This window comes from Anomalospiza imberbis, chromosome 6, assembly GCF_031753505.1.
Source record: "Anomalospiza imberbis isolate Cuckoo-Finch-1a 21T00152 chromosome 6, ASM3175350v1, whole genome shotgun sequence".
Classification (NCBI taxonomy): domain Eukaryota; kingdom Metazoa; phylum Chordata; class Aves; order Passeriformes; family Viduidae; genus Anomalospiza; species Anomalospiza imberbis.
In genome coordinates, this window is record NC_089686.1 from 18,474,753 (window position 1) to 18,496,002 (window position 21,250).

At 36.6% G+C, this 21,250-nt stretch overlaps 1 long non-coding RNA gene across 1 annotated transcript; it reads left to right on the forward strand.

The window, feature by feature from the left end:
- Positions 1–359: 359 nt before the first annotated feature.
- LOC137475408 (uncharacterized) lies at positions 360–10,582 on the forward strand. Its single transcript, XR_010999873.1, has 3 exons — positions 360–781; positions 3,206–3,278; positions 10,494–10,582. It is a non-coding gene; the product is annotated as an uncharacterized lncRNA (long non-coding RNA).
- Positions 10,583–21,250: the final 10,668 nt, after the last annotated feature.

A 21,250-nucleotide genomic window follows, 5' to 3' on the forward strand; every position in this document is an offset into this window, starting at 1 on the left:
TGGGACAGTCAGGCTCAGATCCTTTCCCTGGTGATCATTCAGTCTGTTAGAGAAAGCAAAGCAGCTTGAGTGGGACAAAGTTCTTCTCCTAGAACCAACATGAAGAAAGCAAAAGATAAAACAAACACGTTGTGAGAAAGAATTAGGAGACCAGTGTATCTAGTGGTCTAGATACAGCTCACCATTGCAAAGCTGGAATTCCTGTTTTAAAGAAAAAGGGAAGAAAATATTTTCATGGATTTCATTCTGCTTACACAGGGTAATGGGATAAATTAAAAAAAGATGAACAGAAATAAGAGTCCTGTCATATTGGAACAAGGTCTAATATGATATTTTCTGTCAGACAAATCACAATACAGTTATTTTCTTTTTGTTAGGGAGAGGAGATCTGGGATGAAAATGTTGGTGGGAGCAGCTGATAATGCAGGAGACTCTTGACCTTGAAACTTTTCCAAATAATTTGCTTTTCACCCTTGGCTGCTCAACATTAGTGCAGTACAATTATGAAGACATAAACATTACAAGGACACCTGGCACACAGCCTGTCACAATGAGTTAAACTTGAATATTCGATTCCCTGAGCAACCATGGAAAGAGAATGAGCCACCTCATGAGGAATTCAACTGTGTCAGTTTAGGAGGAAGTGAGGATGGGAGGAGTTGATTCATCAAGCTCAGACAAGACCCAGCCAACCTTCTACTTTCATTCAGGCCATAGAAACAGGTCATAAAGGGACCTGTCAAGTCCACAGTCAAATGAACTGTAAGAGAGAACCTGGAAGGTACCACAGCTTGTACCTAAATAATGAAATACCTTTTTTTTCCCTCCAGTGCAAATGCTGCCATCTGCTTGTTTTAAATGGTTATAAATCACAGAAAGAAGCAAATTGGCTAGGGAATGGAGCATTTAATTTTTTTCCACACCATTAGCAAATTTGAGTTAAGGTATGCTGCAATTTTGATAGACCACTAAGCTGTATGCATTCAGGGTCCTTCATTATCATGTTTGCCTTTCTTCCCCTTTTTCCCAGACATATGACTTAAAGATTTTTAACTGAAGGAACAGTTGCTACTGATTAGTAAATTAAATTTGGAATTTCAGTGATATTTTCATAATATTACAATTTAATAATTTATGAAGTGAGAACTTTGCTGAATATAATGAAATACTTAGAACCAGTACTAGAGATTTTGGGCAATTCTTTTAGTTTCATTCTTAATTAATTATTAAATATGTTATGTTTTCAAGTACTTGTAGGAAATAGGGCCTTTCTTACCACATTTTGGGAAAATATAATTCTCATCTCACTTAATGGTTGTGCCATGTCAAAGTAACTTCACTGACTTTAAAAAAGATCCAGTGTTATGAAAATCATCAAAATTATTAAAAACTTTTGCAAAAATAGAAAACCTGCTGGGGGGACAGTATATTTTTTCATCACTGTTTTTCTAATGTTTTTCTCCATCCAGACTGTTTCAGCCTAGCATACACACCCTCCTTCTTTCTCCTTTGTTTCTTTCTCTCTGTACATGTTTTACATATATTTTCATCATATATATATATATAGCCAGCATATACATATCCTGGATAGCTATAGCTTAAAATTACCATATTGCCTGAGCTATCCAACCCACAAAATAACAATAAATCTTATATAAACATGCCATTCATATATGCAGTCATATGGTAAGCTTCTTTGTAAAGTAAGCCTAAATTTTATATTGCATCTACTGTTACAATTACTGTGATATTTATCTTGACATGTAATTAAAAATAATATTTTAAACTATAATTATCAAAATTCAGACATAATTTCTGAATAAAAGGATGCTCCGTAGTTCAGTAATTTTCTGGATAATCACATTACTTTTTGGAGATGTTTAAGAAGTGACAAAATGTGACAGCAAAGTTTCTCAAAATAGCAAATAATCACACTTAAGGACTGTGTTCCCACATAAATTAACAGGAGTTGTCTTTATTGCAATTAGTTGTTCTCTTTGCAACTCAGCTTTACATCTGTTGCAAAAATGAAAAGGAAGTGGTGCTAGTGAGAGTGAATATGGAACACAATATAGGTAGGAAAAAAGAGGAGAGGAGAGGAGAGGAGAGGAGAGGAGAGGAGAGGAGAGGAGAGGAGAGGAGAGGAGAGGAGAGGAGAGGAGAGGAGAGGAGAGGAGAGGAGAGGAGAGGAGAGGAGAGGAGAGGAGAGGAGAGGAGAGGAGAGGAGAGGAGAGGAGAGGAGAGGAGAGGAGAGGAGAGGAGAGGAGAGGAGAGGAGAGGAGAGATGGCGCAATGCTTAGCTACGTTACTAAAAGAAACTAAGAGCAGAGAAAAATAAAACTAACCACCTGAATAGTTCTACTTGGGTTTTGATGAACTGACTTACATATAGATGTTTTCTGAAGAAAAAAAAATATTATAGTGGGTTGTGGAAATTGTATTTTACCTTAGCATCATTGCTGTAATTAGAATCTATGATTTATTTTCTGTGAAAGTGAATTTTCATCTCAAAACCAGCTATGTTTATTGTGTAAAGATATCTTGAAACCACCAAGTTTATGTTCACTGCCAAGGAGGTTTCCAAAGTGACACAGTTTTCCATCCTGGTAGTCCATGCCAAGGGTTTTGTTTTCCATGCTAGGGCACAGTGTTTCTAAGGTCACTGGATCTTGAAGGGAACTAACAGATGTACAGGGGAAGGGAATCAAGGGTCCTTCATGGAGGAAATACATTGAACAAATTGCCAAATGGGTATAGAGTAAATCTAGGGACCACAGAAGGGCTGAAAAACTGGAGTCTGAGAGGCTCATGAGGCAGTTGTTTCATTTCATGCATGGCAACAGGAGAAGAGAGTGGGGAAGCAGGGAATGCTGATGCACAATGAAATTGGCCTGTCACTTTCAAAGCATGTCAAACAGGATACTGAAGAGAAAATCAATTTCACCAAAAGCAGTAAAGCCTGGGGAGCCCATTACTGCCAGGGACCTTCCAGTTCTGATGAGCTTATGCAAGTTTTTTAGCCCTTGTATCCATGAGGAACTATAACTTTGGAGTTTTCATCTTATGGGAACTAATGTGAGCTCCCCTTTAGCTTTCATGAATTGGACATTGCATGTTTTAGCCAGCTATAGTTATGATTGCTCTATGGCTATGATAATTCTGATATATATTTTGTCTATCTTCCCCAGAAATATTTCCTATAGAGACAGGGGTAAAAAAGATTATTTGCCAGCAAATTACTGCTGTTCATTGACAAAGAAAACAGTTACAGTGCAATGGTGAGAAAAATCCATGTGAATTTTATAATGGGAGATGAATTATTTTTTAAACTTGATTATTTGCATAGATACATTTCTTATATAACACTGATTCATACATACACATGTATAAAAACTAAGCTTTTGCTTCAGTATTCTGTGATAATTTTCTAAATATCCTGTCTTCGAGGTATGATGTACTTACAACTAATACTGCCTTTCCTTGTGCTTCACTGCCATGCTGTTATTCTTTTAAACACTTGCTTCAGTACTGATACCACCAGCACTTGCCTACCTTGGTGATGAACAGATGAGCACAGTGGAAGTATGACAAGCACAAAATTTCTAATTATACCCTTTTACAGAGCTAGTGGAGGTTGAATAATGATTTACAAATACTTAGTGACACCAAAATTCATTGACTTTTTAGGAAGAGTTTTCTTTATCCCAAACACTGACTGCTTTAGACTTTAATGGAAAGTATCTCCTCCTTTGGTTTTCTAATGTGAAAATTATGTGTGTTTTTTTATGATTTTTCATCAATGGGGATAGTAAGAACACTCACTGTTTTCTGTCTTAAAGAAATGTGTGTAATCACTTCAATTTGATATTTACTTATGTTCAGTGACCTTTTTAGTGACAGCCCATAATACGTAATGGGGTGCTAGGCACTATCAGAGTGTGCTTTTTTACTCTTATTTTAGGCTTATCATCATTTTGTGGTATGCTTTGATGTTTCCCAGCCAAAGCATTCTCTATGCAAGTTACATTAAAATTCTTACAAAATCAGTCAGTATATTACACAAAGAGATTTCATATTAACTGTTACAAAAGTTTATAAAAAAATTGGTTAAAGAAAAATAAGCAAGTCTCAGTTTGTCTACTTATCTCAAAATAACATACTCAAAATGTCCACCTTTTTCTAGATGACTCATCATTGTCAAGCTAAACATATTGACCAGGAGTTTGATATACCTCACTTCTCACATTCAAAGGGAAGAACAATGTGGATTACAAATCAGCTTTTATATTCCATCACATCCTTATCATAACTCTACTTCCTTGGGGTTTAACACGTTTTAAAATTCTTTCTTCCCTAACAGTATTATCAGCTTTTAACCTATTTGCTGTTCCTTGGGCTTATCCTGTTTATTTTTCAATCACCTTCATGACTTGTAGCTACAAGTGCACATCCCTTTGTCCACTCAAATGCTGATGTAAAATATCTCTCCTATGCCATCACTGTGCTGCAGGATAGAGAAATGGGCAACCTTGCCGATAACTTGTTTTGCAAAAAGAAGATGTTGAAGTAGTGATAGCTGTAAAAGATGGCATCTCAGTATAATATGGGCTTTGGTGTACAACTAGAAGAGAATTAAATCTTTGCTGTGGTCACAATTTCTAAGAAAATAAATTTCACTGCCTTTCATAACAGTGACCAACTTATGCATGGCACTTTATATAGTTAACATAAAATCAGCAAAACTCAAAACATCTATTAACGGATTATATGGGACAGTAGGTCATATTGTTCACAGTATATGTTTGACCTGGTAATTGATAGATATTCCAAAGTAATTGACCATTAGTCCATGCAATTATTCTAATAGTTTATTCAATACCAAGTGTGGAACTTTTATGAAAAATAAGATATTCAATTTTAAGTAGAAAACATTTCACAAATAAATTAATGGTTTGATTTTCCAGAGTGGCTGTATCAGTGAAAATAAGAGGCTATTTTCTGCTTTAAAAAAATGTTCATTTTTACTCAGAAATCTACTTGAGCAAACAAATGATGTATCCAGACTGCCTTAAATGTAACTTTTTTAGTTTTAATTTTACCATAATAAACTTAACATTGCAATTTGGAAAAACAGACATCCTTGAACTATAGTTCTGAGACCATTCCACCTCCTTTTTAAAAAATCACTTTGTGTGTTCAGTGTGAGAAAAGAGGGTATACAGATGTATTGGGTTTGTGGGGCAAGGTTTTGGTAATGGCCTTCTGCAAATATGTCTTTGCAAAGATGCCAGAAGCTTCACCTATGTACAAGGGAATCAATGCAAGATGGATTCACCATTAGTCAAGGCTGAGCTCATCACTAATTGTGGTAGAACCTCTGGGATAATATATTTCAGAAGAAAAAAAAAAAAAACAACCAAACAACATCTTAGTGCATAGAAGAAAATATCAGCCAGAGAAGAGAAGAGTGAGAATATGTGAGAAATAACTCTGAAGACACAAGTGCAGAACAAGGGCAGGAGGTCTTCCAGGGGCTGGAGCTGAGAGTCCTCTGCAGCCCATGGTGAAGACTATGGTGAGGCAGCTGTGCCCCTGTAGCCCATGGGGTTCCATGCAGGATCAGAGATCCACCTGGAGCCTGCAGAGGAGCAGGTGGAAGCCTGAAGGACATTGTGGCACTCTGGGAAGCCTGTGCTCAAGCAGGCTCCTCACAGGACCTGTGGCCAGAGGGAGAGGATCCCACATTGCAGGGTGCTTGCTGGGATGATTTGTGCATCCCAGGGGACTCATGCTGCAGCAGTCTGTGCCTGAAAGATTACAAGCTATGGAAGGGACCAGGCTGGAGCAGTTTGCAAGGAACAGCAGCCTGTGGGAAGGACTCATGTTGGAGAAGTTGACAGAATCACAGAATAATTAAGGTTGAAAAAGACCTCCAAGATCAGGTTCAACCATTTACCAAACACCATGATGCCAACTAAACCTTAACACACAGTTGCTCATTAAGCACATCTACAGATCGTGACTTGACCAGCCCCCTGAGCAGCCTCTTCCAAAGCTTGACAGTCCTTTCAGTGAAAAAAAACTTGTCCTGATATCCATGCTGAGCTTGCCTGGCTCAGCTTGAGGCTATGTCCTCTCATCCTGTCACTAGTTGTCTGGCATTAGAGGCCAATCCCCATCCTGCCTTCTTGCAGGTAATTGCAGAGGGCGATAAAGTTTCCCCTCAGTCTCCTTTTCTCTAGGCAAAACGCTCCCAGCTCCCTCAGCCACTCTTCATATGACTTTCACTCCCGACCCTTCATGACCTTTGTTGTCCTTCTCTGGACACATTCTAGCACCTCAATGTTTATCTTGTCCTGAGGGGACCACAACTGAACACAGAATTCAAGGCACAACCTCATCAGCGCCAAGTACAGGGAAATCATCACTTCCCAGGTCCTGCTGGTCACACTGTTTCTGATACAGGCCAGGATGCCATTGACCTTTTTGGTCAGCTGGGCACATGCTGGGTCATGTTTGTTAACCAGCATCCTCAAATCCTTTTCTGCTGAGACACTTTCCATCATTGTTCCCCAAGCCTGTAACACTGCACGGGGTTGTTGTGACCCAAGTCAGGACTTTACACTTTGCCTTATTAAAACTCACACAATTGACCTTGACCCATGGATCCAGCCTGCTCAGATCCCTCTGTAGGGTCCTCCTACTCTCCAGCAGATCAACACTCCTGCCTAACATAATGCTGGCTGTGAACTGTCTGAGGGAACACTTGATCCCCTTGTCCAAATCATTGATAAAGATATTAAACAGGACTGGCACCAATAGTGAGCCTTAGGGAACGCCACTCCACATTGGTGCAGGGGAGTAGGGTGAGGAGGAAGCAGTGGCAGACATGAATGACAAACTGACCAGAACTCTCATTCTTCACTTCCCATTCACGTGTACCACTGGAGGGGAGGAGGTAGAAAAATTGGGAGTCAAGCTGAGCCAAGAATAAAAGGGAAGGGTAGGGGGAAGGTGTTTTTAAGATCTGGTTTTATTTCTCATTATCCTACTTTGCTTTGATAGCTATGGAAATAAATTAAATTCTTTTATCCTGGGTCAAGTCAGTTTAGCCCACAACTGTAATGTCAACCCACAATTTTTTCATTGTGTTTCTCTCCTCTGGCAAGCTGAGGATGGGAAAATGATAGAGCAGCCTTGGTGGGCACCTGGCCTACAGCCAGGGTCAAACCACTACAAAAGCATAGAAAAATGCCCTTTATAATGTATTAATATAATGTATTAAATTCAATTTATAGGCTGGTTTAAGTGTCTCACTTTTGGGCCATTCCAGAAGACCAGACACAAGCAATGCTTTTTAATAACTTTCTTCCTTCAAAGATATCTTCTATATTTCAACTTTTATGCTTATTTTTTATATTTCTCACCTCCCTCCTGCATGCCAAATGGAGCAAAAAGTGCCCTTAAGGTATATCAGAAACCACAAAAACATATTTAGTCTTGAATTAATTTGAAAAAAATCCTTACATGGTTCCAACAGAACAGTTCTCAAGCCAAAGCTTGAATAGTATGTATTTAACTTACCTAATAAAATATACGGTGGTCATATTATTTTTACTGAAATAATTGTGCACTGCTCAATTCCACTGCCTCTCTGCCATATCCATTCTACTTCATGTATAAAAGCTGTTGGTGTAGAGTCTTCTAATGTCTATTTATTCAAAATTCACTGATTTTGACCCCTCCCTTCTAGTTTTAACCTAAAAGTCTAATTTTAAAATTAACTCGAACCAGTTATGTCATCTTTTAATCATAAGGAGCCTGTTCCTGATAAGGTGCTTGGTTAAAGGTCAAAACCTCTATGTCAGTTAAAATAAACATGTAATTAGAGCAAAGGAATTATTTTGAGGTTCTGACTGCTTTGGGATTATCTCATGAAGTCTTTATTTTACTCTCAGTGAAAAGAATCAAAGGGAAGAACTTTTTTATTTCATAGGGCAGGTAACACTTGGTCTGGATACTGTCACAATGGAGTGACAGCTCTTGCCCTGCAGCTGTTGGGATCTAATTACACCAAGGCTAAAAAAAAAGGAATTGTGCAGCTGTGTGGAATTAGGAAGACTCAAATTGTACCCCATATAGACCTGAAGGCTTGTGGAGGTATCAAGGAGTGATTATTGCAATTTTCTAATGGTATTGGAGCAGTAATAAGGTAAGGAGTGTGAGTCTGAATGCAGTTATTTTAACTGACTTCAGAAGTGACACATCATAATGTGCATAAACTGCCATGGTAGGACTTGACCAGATCCAGGTTGGACTGGAGGCCAAAGGAGTTTGCTGTGCTCCCAAGTCACGTTTCCAAAGGGAAGTATTTTGTACACTGACATTGAAATGGAGAGTATATGGAGCATGCAGTAGGAAGACAAGGATCAGAGTCCATGCTTTACAGAGGTATAAGTGAGCTGCAGGATGTAGTAAGATTCCTTATTCATTTTCTCACTGGTCTTCCCACACTGCACAGGCTGAAACAGAGAAATGATGAGGCCTTTCATACTTTTGGTTTAATTGGGTAGGCAGGGCACGCTTTTCTTTAAAACTGAAATCATGGCTATAAGCTAGAGAGGTTAAGACCTTTATTCTCATTTGTTGGATCAATAAATGTATGCTAACCAGCAGGAGGCAAAAGATCACCTCCTTTTAGAAGGACTCATCATCCTGGACGTCACTGTGTATTAACACTGCTGTATGGCTTTGAGATTGAAACTGCTGTCATGTCTAATCAGTTTGAAATCAAGGTAGGGAGTTTGCATCAAGATACTTGCATATCCTAGTGCTAAACAGAAGAGATTGAATCCAGATAGCCATCTCTTGGCTAAGAAGAGGGGGAAAAAAGTATGTGCTTTGTTTTTCCTTGAAGTAAAGTTATGCAAGAATATTGTATAAAATCTTTTCTGTGTATAATTTCTTGCACTTAGAAAAAAAAAATGCTGTGTAGTCCAGGTGGACTTCCGGGTAGAAGCATAATTTTTCAGTTTAAACTTCATTAATTTTGAACTTTATCATAATTTTAAAAAAACTGCCTCCAAGCTGAATTTTTTCTTTCAGTTTTTTTTCCTCTACAGTTGAGTGTTACAGTTTCTTCGATAAGAAGGCATTGCCATGTAAATTATTTTAATAGCCCCTCATTACTTGATTAAATGTTTAATTTTAAGGGGTTTGTGTATATAGGCAGCATACAAATGGCCTTTATAGAGTTTCTGGATTAGTTACAAATATTTTGTTATCGGAAAGGTCTTTTACCCTTTTGCCAGGAAGCTCTTCCTCTCCGCTTATCTCCGCTTATCTTTATTTAAGGGTTAACACCAAAACCTAGAGAGGTTAATGCTTTCCAGAAATAGATTTCTGCTCTTAGCTTTTTATTCCCAGGAATGTTCCCAGGAAGAATATGTGTTTCCAGGAAGAAAGCACAGAAGAACTCTAAGTTTGTTACTGCAAAAGCATTATAAATATTACTGACTCTTGCCCATTTTCTGCAGTCAGGTTATTTCATGCAATGAAGGCTGTCTTGTTCTTTAATACAGCCAGATGCAAATAGAATTGCCAAACGAGCTATTGCATAAATCAGTGCTTTGAACTTCCTTTTCTCATTGTTCACTAGCAATGTAGCAGTAGCTGAGACCAGATGCTCAAGGAGACAAGTGACAAAGAAGAGCTCATACGTTATTTCAGATTTGATTAGTTAACATTTATCTTCTTGCTAAAATCCTTTGGGCTTTATCTGTTTATATCTAATTGAAGAAAATGGAATTGACTGAGAGAATGAGGCCTTGGCAGGTGGTTTGGTTTAAAATCATAACTACTGCCAATACTGGCTTCATATTGCTTAGTTAAGAATAATTTGCTTTTCCTGAGGCCATTTACATTACAAGTTTAATTCTGATGTTAATCTTCTCTCAAAACTTGTCTCTAATTTGCAGAAATGACCCTGTTTGTTATTCAAAGTCAGGATGCTTCTTTATGATTATGATTATGGCTATCTCACTATCAAATTTCAGCCAGGTAAAGATGTCAATTTCAAATCACAAACAATGTTCCTCCAGTGTTTGAAATGCTCCATCTATTTAAAAGAATGTCTGGGTAATACTGAAAATATGCTGAAAAACTTTTCTAGCTAAAAGTTTCTGAATTGTTATACAGATCATCACACCTTAATTTACAAAAGAAACCATTACTTACCCTGACACCTAAGTAACTTTCTAAGAAATCAGATTGCATATTTGGTTAGAATAGTATACAATTAATCAATTATTTGAAATAGAATGCCTTACAGAGTAACAAGATTCTGTCTAAAATTCCATACTTAATGAAAAATCTCTTGAATTTACATAGTCATTTTACCTCAAGAACTCTCAGATTACAAAGTTGTTATTCAAAAAATGAGTTTTAATTTTCTTTTTTTTCTTTATGATTTTCAATGTTTTTCTTATGATTAGGGGGCTAGGTCCAAATTTAGCAAGGATAATTCCCTAGTTCCTGATGCCAGGAATTAACCTAACTAAAGGATGTTCATCAGCATCTAAATCAGACTTTGGTCCTCGATTCAGAAATTTGTAAGTATTTAATAGGTAGCCTAATGTCTTTTGTTGTTACCACTCTTTCCAATGATTGATCAATATGATGAGTGATCAGTAATAGGAAGCAGTCGTAGTAGCAGTAATATGAATATTTTTAGTTACATTTTTGTAAAAGATGCATTTCCTTTCTGAGTATGATGTTTTCAAAAAGGGAGCTGCTGAGAAAGCAATTCTGTGCAGTAAATTACAGTTTCTGCAAGCAGAAATTCCTTTATAAACACTAATGAGTAATAATCAGTAATAGGTGAAGAGACTGTCATAATTCCATTCTGCTATGAATTATAATAGAAATAATTTCTTAAGATGTAATATCTGAGTGTAATAATGAGATTTTCAACATCAGTACCATTAGTGAACCTGTTTTTGTCAATTCTGCCTTTCAGCAGTGGAAAACTGTGCTAATAGCATCTGGGAGATAGAATCCAAATGTTACATTGAATTTTATTTACCTTATTATTTCATATTGTCTGTAGTAAAATTTTTCTCTACTCATATTCTCAAAAAATAATAAAATTTGAAATATCATATTTCTTTATATAAATAAATTGGGGTGGGTTATTTATATAAATAAGTGGGGGGTTTATACAGAGCAATCTTAGTTCAGGAGTAAAATAGGACACTCCTAAAAGAACCAGAATAAGAACAGAGAGTTTGACTGGATGGCAAAAGGAATAAAATTTAAACAACAAGCTGTAAAATCAGGAGTCTGGATAGCAGAAATGTATAAGAGCATTGGGTATACACACCCAGGGCTAAAGAATAATGACCAAGAAGTGTGAGGAAAGCAGCTTTAGCAATGGGATACCATATTTCCACAGGTCTCAAACTTTAATACGTTACCAAAGCATGGAAAAGAAACATTTTTAGTAAACGGCTTTAAATTTTTTAATATTCTTTCTAGACAGATGTTTACATAAAATCACAGACTTTGATGTATACTTCTGATTGTTTCCACATTCTCCCTGCTTTCCAAAGAAGTAGAAATAAAAAAAAAAAAAAAAAAAATCTTTTTTTTTTCCCTATTTCTTTATCTGTAGCCTCCCAGCAATTTATCCTAATGTATTCAGTAAGGGAATTTTTTTTTGGTTGTTTGTTTGTTTGATTGATTTGGTTTAATTTGGAGTTCTTTGTTAGCTGGTATGCTATTTTTTTAAGTAAAAACACTTTCTGTATCATGGATCTTTTCCTCTCTTAACTATTTTAAACTGTCTCAGTGAAAATCATCAGGGGATGGCAGAGTAATTTCAAATCCTAACTGTGCAGAAGTTTGGAAAAAAAAACTTTTGTCTATATATTTAAATTTTAAATCATTCGGTCAAGTCAATTGTTTTCTTATCACAAATGAAAAGGCTTGTGTTCAGTAAAGGTCATCTGGCTTACATCCGTACATCAGGGAAAGTCTGTTTGAAATTTAATATCAAGTTTCTGGGGCCACTTGAGTTGCCTTAGGACAAAAAAGTTTCTGCAAACCAAACAATCTCTAAAATGGTAGTGTTATACACATACTAAAAAATGGATTACTTCAGATTTGACATCAGTATGACAAACCATTATTTGGAGTGCTCTGAGGCATGCCAAAATTCCCTTCATTTACTGTTAGTCTTCGTAATGTAGCATTTCTCTTCACAGGATTAACATTTCTAAAGTCATAGTTTTAAGGCATCTTGTCAGGTAGCATGTGAGAGGACATGAGTCCTGCAGAGAAGGATAGTTTTCTTTCCTGCATTTCCCATACATTTGCATAAATATCCTTCCTTCTAACTCAGTTCATCAGCTGCATTTAAGTCATCACCCCACTATAAATGCAGTTATTTAATTATTGTTGCTGTCATTCTCTGCCATCCCCTAATTTAGTATTAAAATTCCTAGCTCTAAATACAGTGGTTTCAGTAATATCAGCAGGGCGAAAGCTCGACTAAAACAAAATAAAGAACCCTGCTAGATTCAATTAGTTTTCTTCCAGATGCTGCAGTTCGTCTCCCACACTGTTAAAAATCCTCTCAGCTCACTGAGTATAGCTGGCACTGTCTTGCTGAAGAGAAGACACAGTTATGCAGAAACTGTATGCTCTGCTAAGTGGGATTGCACAGGTCATTCTGGACCCATGAGTATTCTTTCAGCAGCTGGGGAAAATGTGGAGGAATGGACTGTACAAGGTACAGCCTAGGATGACAGAATGTTTAAAACAGCCATTGTTTTTAAAAGAAAAGAGAGGAAAAAATGAAGATCAAGTTTCAACCTGTGGGAGCCAGGAACTCCAAGTACCTCCCTTAAATAAAAGAGAGAGGCTGAAGCAATTGTTGTTTCATTGATTGGAGACACAGCTAAGCCATACTGCTGGTATTGATTTCTTTAGGAAATACCACTCAAATCTGTCTATAAGTGGTATGATATCTTCTTTTCCACCAACTATGGAACAGCTGGAGAGGGCTGCAAAGTTGCATAGCATAGATCACAAAATTAATGGGCTCAGTGTGTGTGTGTGTTTATGTGTGCCTCAATGAGATAACTACAAGAAACTTTATTCTAAAGGAGGGTAAGGATCTAAGGACCTTTTAAAATTCCTAAAGTCTTGTAGAGTATTAAACGAATCTAAAAAAAATAACCTTTCCTACTTGACTAATAAATCTTTGACTTTTGAAATACTTCTAGCTAATAGGTTTCTTTAAAAGGGCTGCAGATCTTCTGTTCATCTGGTGATTCTGTTGAGTTGAAAAATGCATGATTTTATCACACAGTTCAGGTCCCAGTAAGATACTTTTATCCAAAATAAAGTAAAATGCATTTAAAATAAAATCAAGTATTTAAAGCCTCAGATGTCTGCTAGAATGTATGACCATTGATCTGAAAACAACCAATGGTACAAATAAATAGTTCTTAACAAATGTTAAAAACATAGATAATGACCTTATTGGTAAGAAGTTTATCTTCAATAACATACTGAGTTCATACATCTGAACAAAAGCAAGCACTGACAGTTTGGCAACTCATGAGCACAGGGGAGACAAGAAGGCTTTCAAACTCCTCCAGAGCTGTGATGCCTATGTGTACTGAGAAGCTTGCTGAGGAGAATATATCCTCCTGAACATATATACATAATCTCACTTTGATGTATCAAGTATGACTGTTTTGGATGGCTTAAAATAAGTTTCTGCCAACATTCTGTTTACAAATATTTCATATCTAACAAGGGTTTAAAGATATGAGGGCTTAAATTTGTTCTGTTGTCTGAAATCAGAGCCAGAACCAAAATGCCATGACTTAGGGAGTTTCTTTTATCTAGCTACAATTAATCACAGACAGATGCTTATGTCCTGCTGAAATCTATATTTATACCACCCTTAAAGAGGACCTGTAAGAAAGCTGCCTCCCACTTACTTTCCATCTGCAGAACCATAATGCAGATACCGAAAGCTGTCTCCCATGAGACCTGTTGACATCACTTGCAGCCATGGCACATTAAAAAATCAATAATAACTTTGGCTATTCCTGTTTGGCCTGACACGATGGCAAAGTATGTTGCTGTTTTGATACACATCAATTATTTGAGGGAAAAGAGCCATAAATCCATATACTATGAAGACACCAGCTAAAATTCCACAAGCAGAATGAGTCTGGGCACTGGGGGATCATAAGAACAGAAACTGAGATTTTCCAGCAGACTACTAAATCCTGAGAATTCAAAGACTGCATAGAACCTATGTAGGAGATGGAGAAAGATTGTTGCTTGCTTCTCATTACCTTATATAGGAAGAGAGGAATTGCTACTAGACAACTACTGGGAACCATCACTGTTTGTATTTTTTGGAAGAATAGCCACACAATAGCTGCCAGATTTTTTTAAAAAAATCTCCATTACCTGCCTAGAATGATAAAAGATGATTCTAACTTTATTACAACGTAGGCCACTGTGTTTACTAAACCTCAGTCTTTGGCAATGCCGTGAGTAAGAAATTTTAAAAAAGAGTGAAGCCATACAAGGAGCTACTGGAGCCACTTGGGTTTTTCAGCCCCAAGAAGAGAAGACTTAGGGGACATGTCATCACAGAATCAGAGAATGATCTGAGTTGGAAGGGACCCACAAGGATCACTGAATCCAACACTTCCTCCACAGAAAAGCCCCAAGAATCACCCCATGTACCCAAAAGCATTGTCCAAATGTTTCTTGAACTCTCAGGGTTGGTGCTGTGACCACTCCCCCGGGAAGCCTGTTCTAGTGCCCAACCACCCTCTGGGTGAAAAAGCTTTTTCTAATAGACAACTTAAACCTTCCCTGACACAACTCCAGGCCATTCCTCTGGGTCCTGCAACTCTTCACCAGAGAGAAGAGATCAGTGCCTCCCCCTCTGCTTCACCTCATGGGAAAGCTGTGGGAATCCAGAGAGGTCCTAGCTGAATGGAAGCTGGTGAACATTGTCCTGAGTTTCAAGAAGGTTAAGAAGGAGGACCCTGGAAACTACAGGCCAGTTCATCTCATTCAGCTCCTGGTAAAGTTATCCCTTAAAAGTGAGGATATTCTATCATTCTATAAAATAACATATTACATTTTCAATAAGGATAAATTCTGAAAGGTTTTCTAAAGAAAGATCAGAGGTGAACTGATGAATACTTACATTTGATCCACAACTTAATGGAAAACATGGGGTTTAGTCACATGTTTTCTGTATAATTGTCTGTATAATATCATATGTTAATATATTTCAGTTGTGCTATTTCTCATCTGATCTGTTTAAAGGTATGTGTCAGCATATATTCCTTTCTTCAGTGATAGTTAGGACTAACATAATTATCTTTTCCTTGCTTTCGAAACAGGTTTTTCTTATAAGCAATTTTGTTTGTTAGCCTGAAGGAAGTCCTAGGCTTCTCAGACATGTAAAGATGACATTTTCATGATAAGGCAGGAAGTCGGTTTTATGATTTTTAATGATTAATTCTCAACCTAGCAAATTCAATTTCCTGTTCTCAGCAAGTCTGTGTTTATTGAATGCTCATAGATGAAACATTGTAAACAAAATATGATAGGTTGAGGATTTTGTTTTCAACAACCTATGGTGGAAAGTTTGCCTTTTCGAAGTTATAGGCTCGAGCAAACTAACGAACCAACCTCTTCACAAGTCCTGCCTAAATCCCTGCCACTAAATTCCTGCCTGAATCTAACAGATTTTATAGTAAGGCCATACCTGAAGACAACTCTTATTTCTATTTTTAAATAGAGCTTAGGATCACTGATAATGAATAAAACCTCTCTGCATTTGTGTCTAGACAAACAGAAAAAAAGTCAATTCTTCTATCTCCTAGCAAGCTTATGCCTCTATGTATATGTCCTTATATTGAACACTGCCAGAATTTCTGGTTCTCCCTAGTAAAAAAAATCCCAAAAAACTCTTCAGTGTGGAAAGGAGCAGTTAAGTAGGGAATAGATTTCTAAGTGGTCTATAGACCAACACTTTCCTTTTGAATAAAATAACTAGGGAGTAATGAAAGTAAAAATTGATGGTATGAAAAAGACAAAATGAGGTGTGATGTGAATAGTTAGTCTTTGACTGATACAAGAATTTGTGGAGGATAAAAATTTCAAAAATATCTAGATATATTTCTGCAGAAAAAACCCTTCATCTAGGGTTATTAATTACAACAGTGGTTAACTCTGAGGACTGTGACATATCTTGTGGAATTCCAACTTACTAGTGTGGGGAGAATTGAAAAAAATACTGCTACAGCCTGTCTATCCTTCTCCCATTATCTATTATCATCCATTTTCCTATTCTAAAAAGGAGATTTGGATAGATGATCCCTTTCAGTCTGACCTGGAAAAGCTATCCTTTCATCTTATTTTCCTTTTATATTATCATCACATATGCGTATGTAATATCACATACATGTTTATAATATCATCACACATGTATATCATCACATATGTAGACTGAAATACCACATTTGCTAGCATCATGCACATATGAGTAGAGGTGCCATAGTCTCTTGTTCAGGTAGATACATGGACACACCAAGAGAGTTTTGGTTTCCAACTGTCTGGAAGATCATGGGAAAAAGAAATATCTGCTCTGCAGTGCAGTTCCTGCATCCATATTGCAAATATATCCAGACAGAGCAGCATCTCACTGCAACTAAAGTATTGAAGGGCTTATTCTTCTTCTCAATATTAGACCAATATCACTTAAATTTGGTAATATTACTATGAAAACCGGGCTAGCCTTTAAGAGACACTATATCTCTCAGATAGTCCTATAGTTATCCTAGGTTTCTCATACAGATCTAGAGGAGAGATAACTTGGAAGGAAGCCATGCCTACACCGATAGTTGTTTTCTCAGTGTATATAGCCAATTGTAGCTGACTGAATTGTGTGGATTAGTGATGAACTGCTTTAGCTGCCTGCAGGTGTATATGCTAAACACCTCTGAAATTTATGAAGTTTTTTTAGCATAAAGATAACTATAATTGTTTATTTTCTTTTACAGACTTGTGTTAAGTGGTAGCATTCACAATATATTCCATAGCAGAAAAAAATGTGAGTTTCATTGCGATACATATTAAAGAACGATATTCTTAAGTAAATATTTTCAGGTTAATCTCCACCAAGAATGCATTTAACTTTGTTTGTAAAGACCTTATTATTCACCTCTTTTGCACAGTCAATACAACATATACTTATCTAGAAATGTATTTTATCACAGGAATTTTTCAGAATAATGAACTATTTTAGGTATTTGACTTATGAAATTGGAATAGTTTGCTCAGGTACTAAGAGACTGAATGTATTAAAATCAAGCCATGTGTTTCAAATAAACTTATAACAGTAACTAGAACATTTGTCATAGCACCTATCTAACCATGAATATTTGCATTTGTCATGTCTTTTCACACAGATGGATTTAAATAATTTAAATCAGAGAGCTTTGCTCCTTTCTGCCACATAAAATGCATGATTATGGAGGTAGAAAGCGATCAGAGAGTACAGATTCTAATATCCTGTCAAAATTGTATATTTCCACATCCAATATTATATAAATAAATGAAAAATAAATTGGCACAGGACTTAGTGGCAACCCTTTTAAATTAATGCGCAGCAGTGTTAGTGAGTTTCTTGTGGCTTGTTGGTTTGCAGACAGGGGAGGGTTTTCCAAACATGACTGCATTTGTTCCACCTGTTTGCAGTAATATTGCCTCATAGCATAACAAAGATAATTAATCACATGGGAAAAGTAAAGCCAAAAGGAAAAGTGTCTCTGTGTTTACCTGTATGTTATCCTCTGAGGACGAGTTCAGATGCATGTACATCAATATATCCATTGGCATGCAGCAGAATAGTCATAAATACTCAGCCAAGAATAATAATGCTCTAAGCAGGAAAGAAACCTGAAATTCCAAAAGAAAGACTTTTTTTCCCCAGACCTGTATTAATTTTTGGCACTGACTAAATTTATTTATGGCCCTTTGGGCCATGTTACTCCTGCATTAGTATCTTAAAAGCCTTGCCATTTGTGTTATCATAGCATTTGATGTGGCTAATATGATATTAAAAACTCTTGTAATGATTTACAGATCTGGAAGATTCTGTCCAGCCAAAATATGAAATAAAAATAGCCAGACAAAGAGATTAATATGAACCCTCCCTTTGTGGCTTCAACACTGTCCTGTTTTAAAAGCTATTTTAATTTTTTCCATACTTGAAGAAAGTTTGTCTGAAATTATTGTTATGATCTTAATAAGGAGAAACCCCTAATGAGAGTATGTGATTTTTGGCAGAATCTTCTACTTTATGTTATAAAAATAAGTTCAGGGGTTGAGTTTTTGGGTTTGGGTGTTTTGCAGGTTTGGGGCTTTTTGACTACTCTGGAGTTCAGAGAAGGAGCTAAGTAACTTAAAAGCAAAGAATAGGCATTTGAACTCTAAAAAACCATAAAAACACAGTTTAGATCTCATTTTGTCTCATGTTCCTGCTCTACAAGTAAATTTGAGTGAAAGAAGGCACTGTATAGGGATCCAAATGAAAATGTGAATTATACTGTTGATTTGCTAAACAACCAAGGCAAAATATTGTTTGACTCTGACTGGGAAATAAATATTAGCTTGACTTTGAATTTGGAAGCTAAAACTACCAGTCCAGCCTAGACCTGCTATCCTTCTGATGATATTCCAGCAATAAAACTCATTCAGAATTAGTTTGGTGGCACAGAAACTTTACTCTGATGTAAACCTTGGCAGAATTAGTTCTGGCACCATCAGACAATCATTCCCCTGGTCACAAGGGAGGAAAAATGACATATATGAAGTATAAGCTCATAAGTGACTAAATGTAATTTAAAAGTATATGGCAGCTACTGACATCTCATCACTTGAAAAGCTGTATCACTGACAGTACAAGCCCTATCTATGAGCTAAATTTCATTAAAGCCACTAACATGCTTGAATAGGTATGATTATGAATTATAAAATTCAGTATGCTTGGATTTTAAACAAATAGTTAGTCTTATCATGAATAATAGTCAGATATTGTACCTATTCTGAAGAATATCTTGCATCTGGAGATGGAAGTTCACCTATATGCTTATAAAGGTATGAATGAATGCATATACAACATTTAAGAAAAAAAAATATTCAGCACAGCAGAAGGAGATGGAACTACCTTATGCATTATCAAATGTGTGGCAAAATGCACAGCAAAGCATTATAGCTAAAATATTTGGTTTGAATAGAAGCTGCTGGATAACTCAGCTTCACTATACTTATGTCTCACAAACTGTACACTTAGCACTTTCCTGTTTGCTGTATTTTCTCAATAAATGAAACTGACAGATTGATTTTGGTGTGACGTATAGCTACTGGCTTTGGAGTCTAGGTTGCCTGTAATAAAAAGCAGAAAATCTTATGAAAGGCACACAAATATTCAGTAAGGGGTAAGAAAACAGTATAGGATGTATATGGTTATCCCTTCCACACATATTATTCTCCAATGTAAAGTCTGTGCACTTAGCATTCATAATTCGCTCCAGAACTTACAGAATCATTTCATATGGAAGGAACTTCCAGAGACATCCAGTCCAACCTCGTACTAAAACAGTGTCAGTTAACAGAGGTTGCTCATGGTCTTGTCCAATTGAGTTCTGAATATCTCCAAAGAAGGAGATTTGACTTCTTCCAAAGGTTGAAGAGGGAGAGGAGGAAATCCTAATAGCTACTCAGAATTTTCCTTCTTGTAACTTCTGTCTATGGCTTCTCATGTTATCACTGTTTACTTCTAAAAAACTTTGCCTTTGCCTTCTCTACAATCTCCCATTGTATAGCTGTAGTCAGCAGTAAGACCTCCCCTAACTTTAAGTTTGTACGAAGACAATTCCCTTGGCCTTCCCTTCTATGTCATGACCTTCAGGCCCCTGGCCATCCTTACTGTCATGCTTAACTTAACTATGGTATTTGCATAATACTAATGCCCAAAGTACACACTTAATTTAAGAATATGGTTTTTTTTTCATCAACATTGTCACCATTAATCGTGTTTTCTGTGACTGGCACTGAAAAATTGAGGGTCTATCGATTCAGAACTTCAGGATTTACCCAAAGCATGCTGAAGTAGTATGTGAACCATAACTGAAAAAATAATCTGTGCTTGTTGAATTGTCCTAAGTATTTTAGGGAGAAAAAGAAAAACAAAACCAAAAACCCCATGGTCATTTTTAGGAGTTCGTAAGACTTACGTACATTTTTGCATTTGCCAAAATGATGTCTTCAGAAGATTCTTTTGGTCGTGTTGTGTGAACAGCTTAAGTACTTCCTAGATTTAGCATTTAAGATTTCTATTATCAGGTATCTTAATTAGATCCAACCTACATGGGTAGATCTGATAGCCTGGGGCAATAAAGACCAGTGCCATAAGATGTAAGCTTTGGAACCTTTCCAATCATCTCTAAGACACTTCTCAGTTTTAAAGAAGCAAGAGACATAGTTTGTTTTTTTTGTTTCCAAACCCATTTTGCCTATCTTTGGTAAGGGTTAAAAAACCCAAAAAGCAGGACAATTCAGCAATGTGAACCATGCACTGGTGACATGTAAAAGAATAGTGACTAGATTCTCAGTGAGATTCTGCAGGATGCAAATCATGTCAGGAACTCTGCAGGATAATGTCTCTTGCACTACTTTTTTTTCCCTTTTTTTTTTTCCTTTTATTTTTTAATATATAATTCAGTATTTCTTGGAAGTCTCTTGGGACACTGACAAATACTGCAACAGTGTAATTCTATACACATGGTATCATTCAGTATAGATATTTAATTTACTGATTGAGTTCACAACCAGGAGTATTTCCTGGGACAAAAAAAAAAAAAAAAAAAAAAAAAAAATCACAAACTTGGATTACTGATCTAAGAGTTTATGCACAGAACCAGAAGGTGAACTGTTTAGTCACCACTTTCCCCTTGACCTGTCATCTTCCTAAACGAACTATATTGTTGCCACCTTCTGGCCACTCCACAAGATATTCTTGACTGATATGAAGAGATTAATCCTATCTGGAGACAGGATCATGTTGTGACATAAAACCTTCAGACAGGTGTTAAATCAAGGATATTGGAAGGATGCCACAGGATAGTCCTCAAAATTA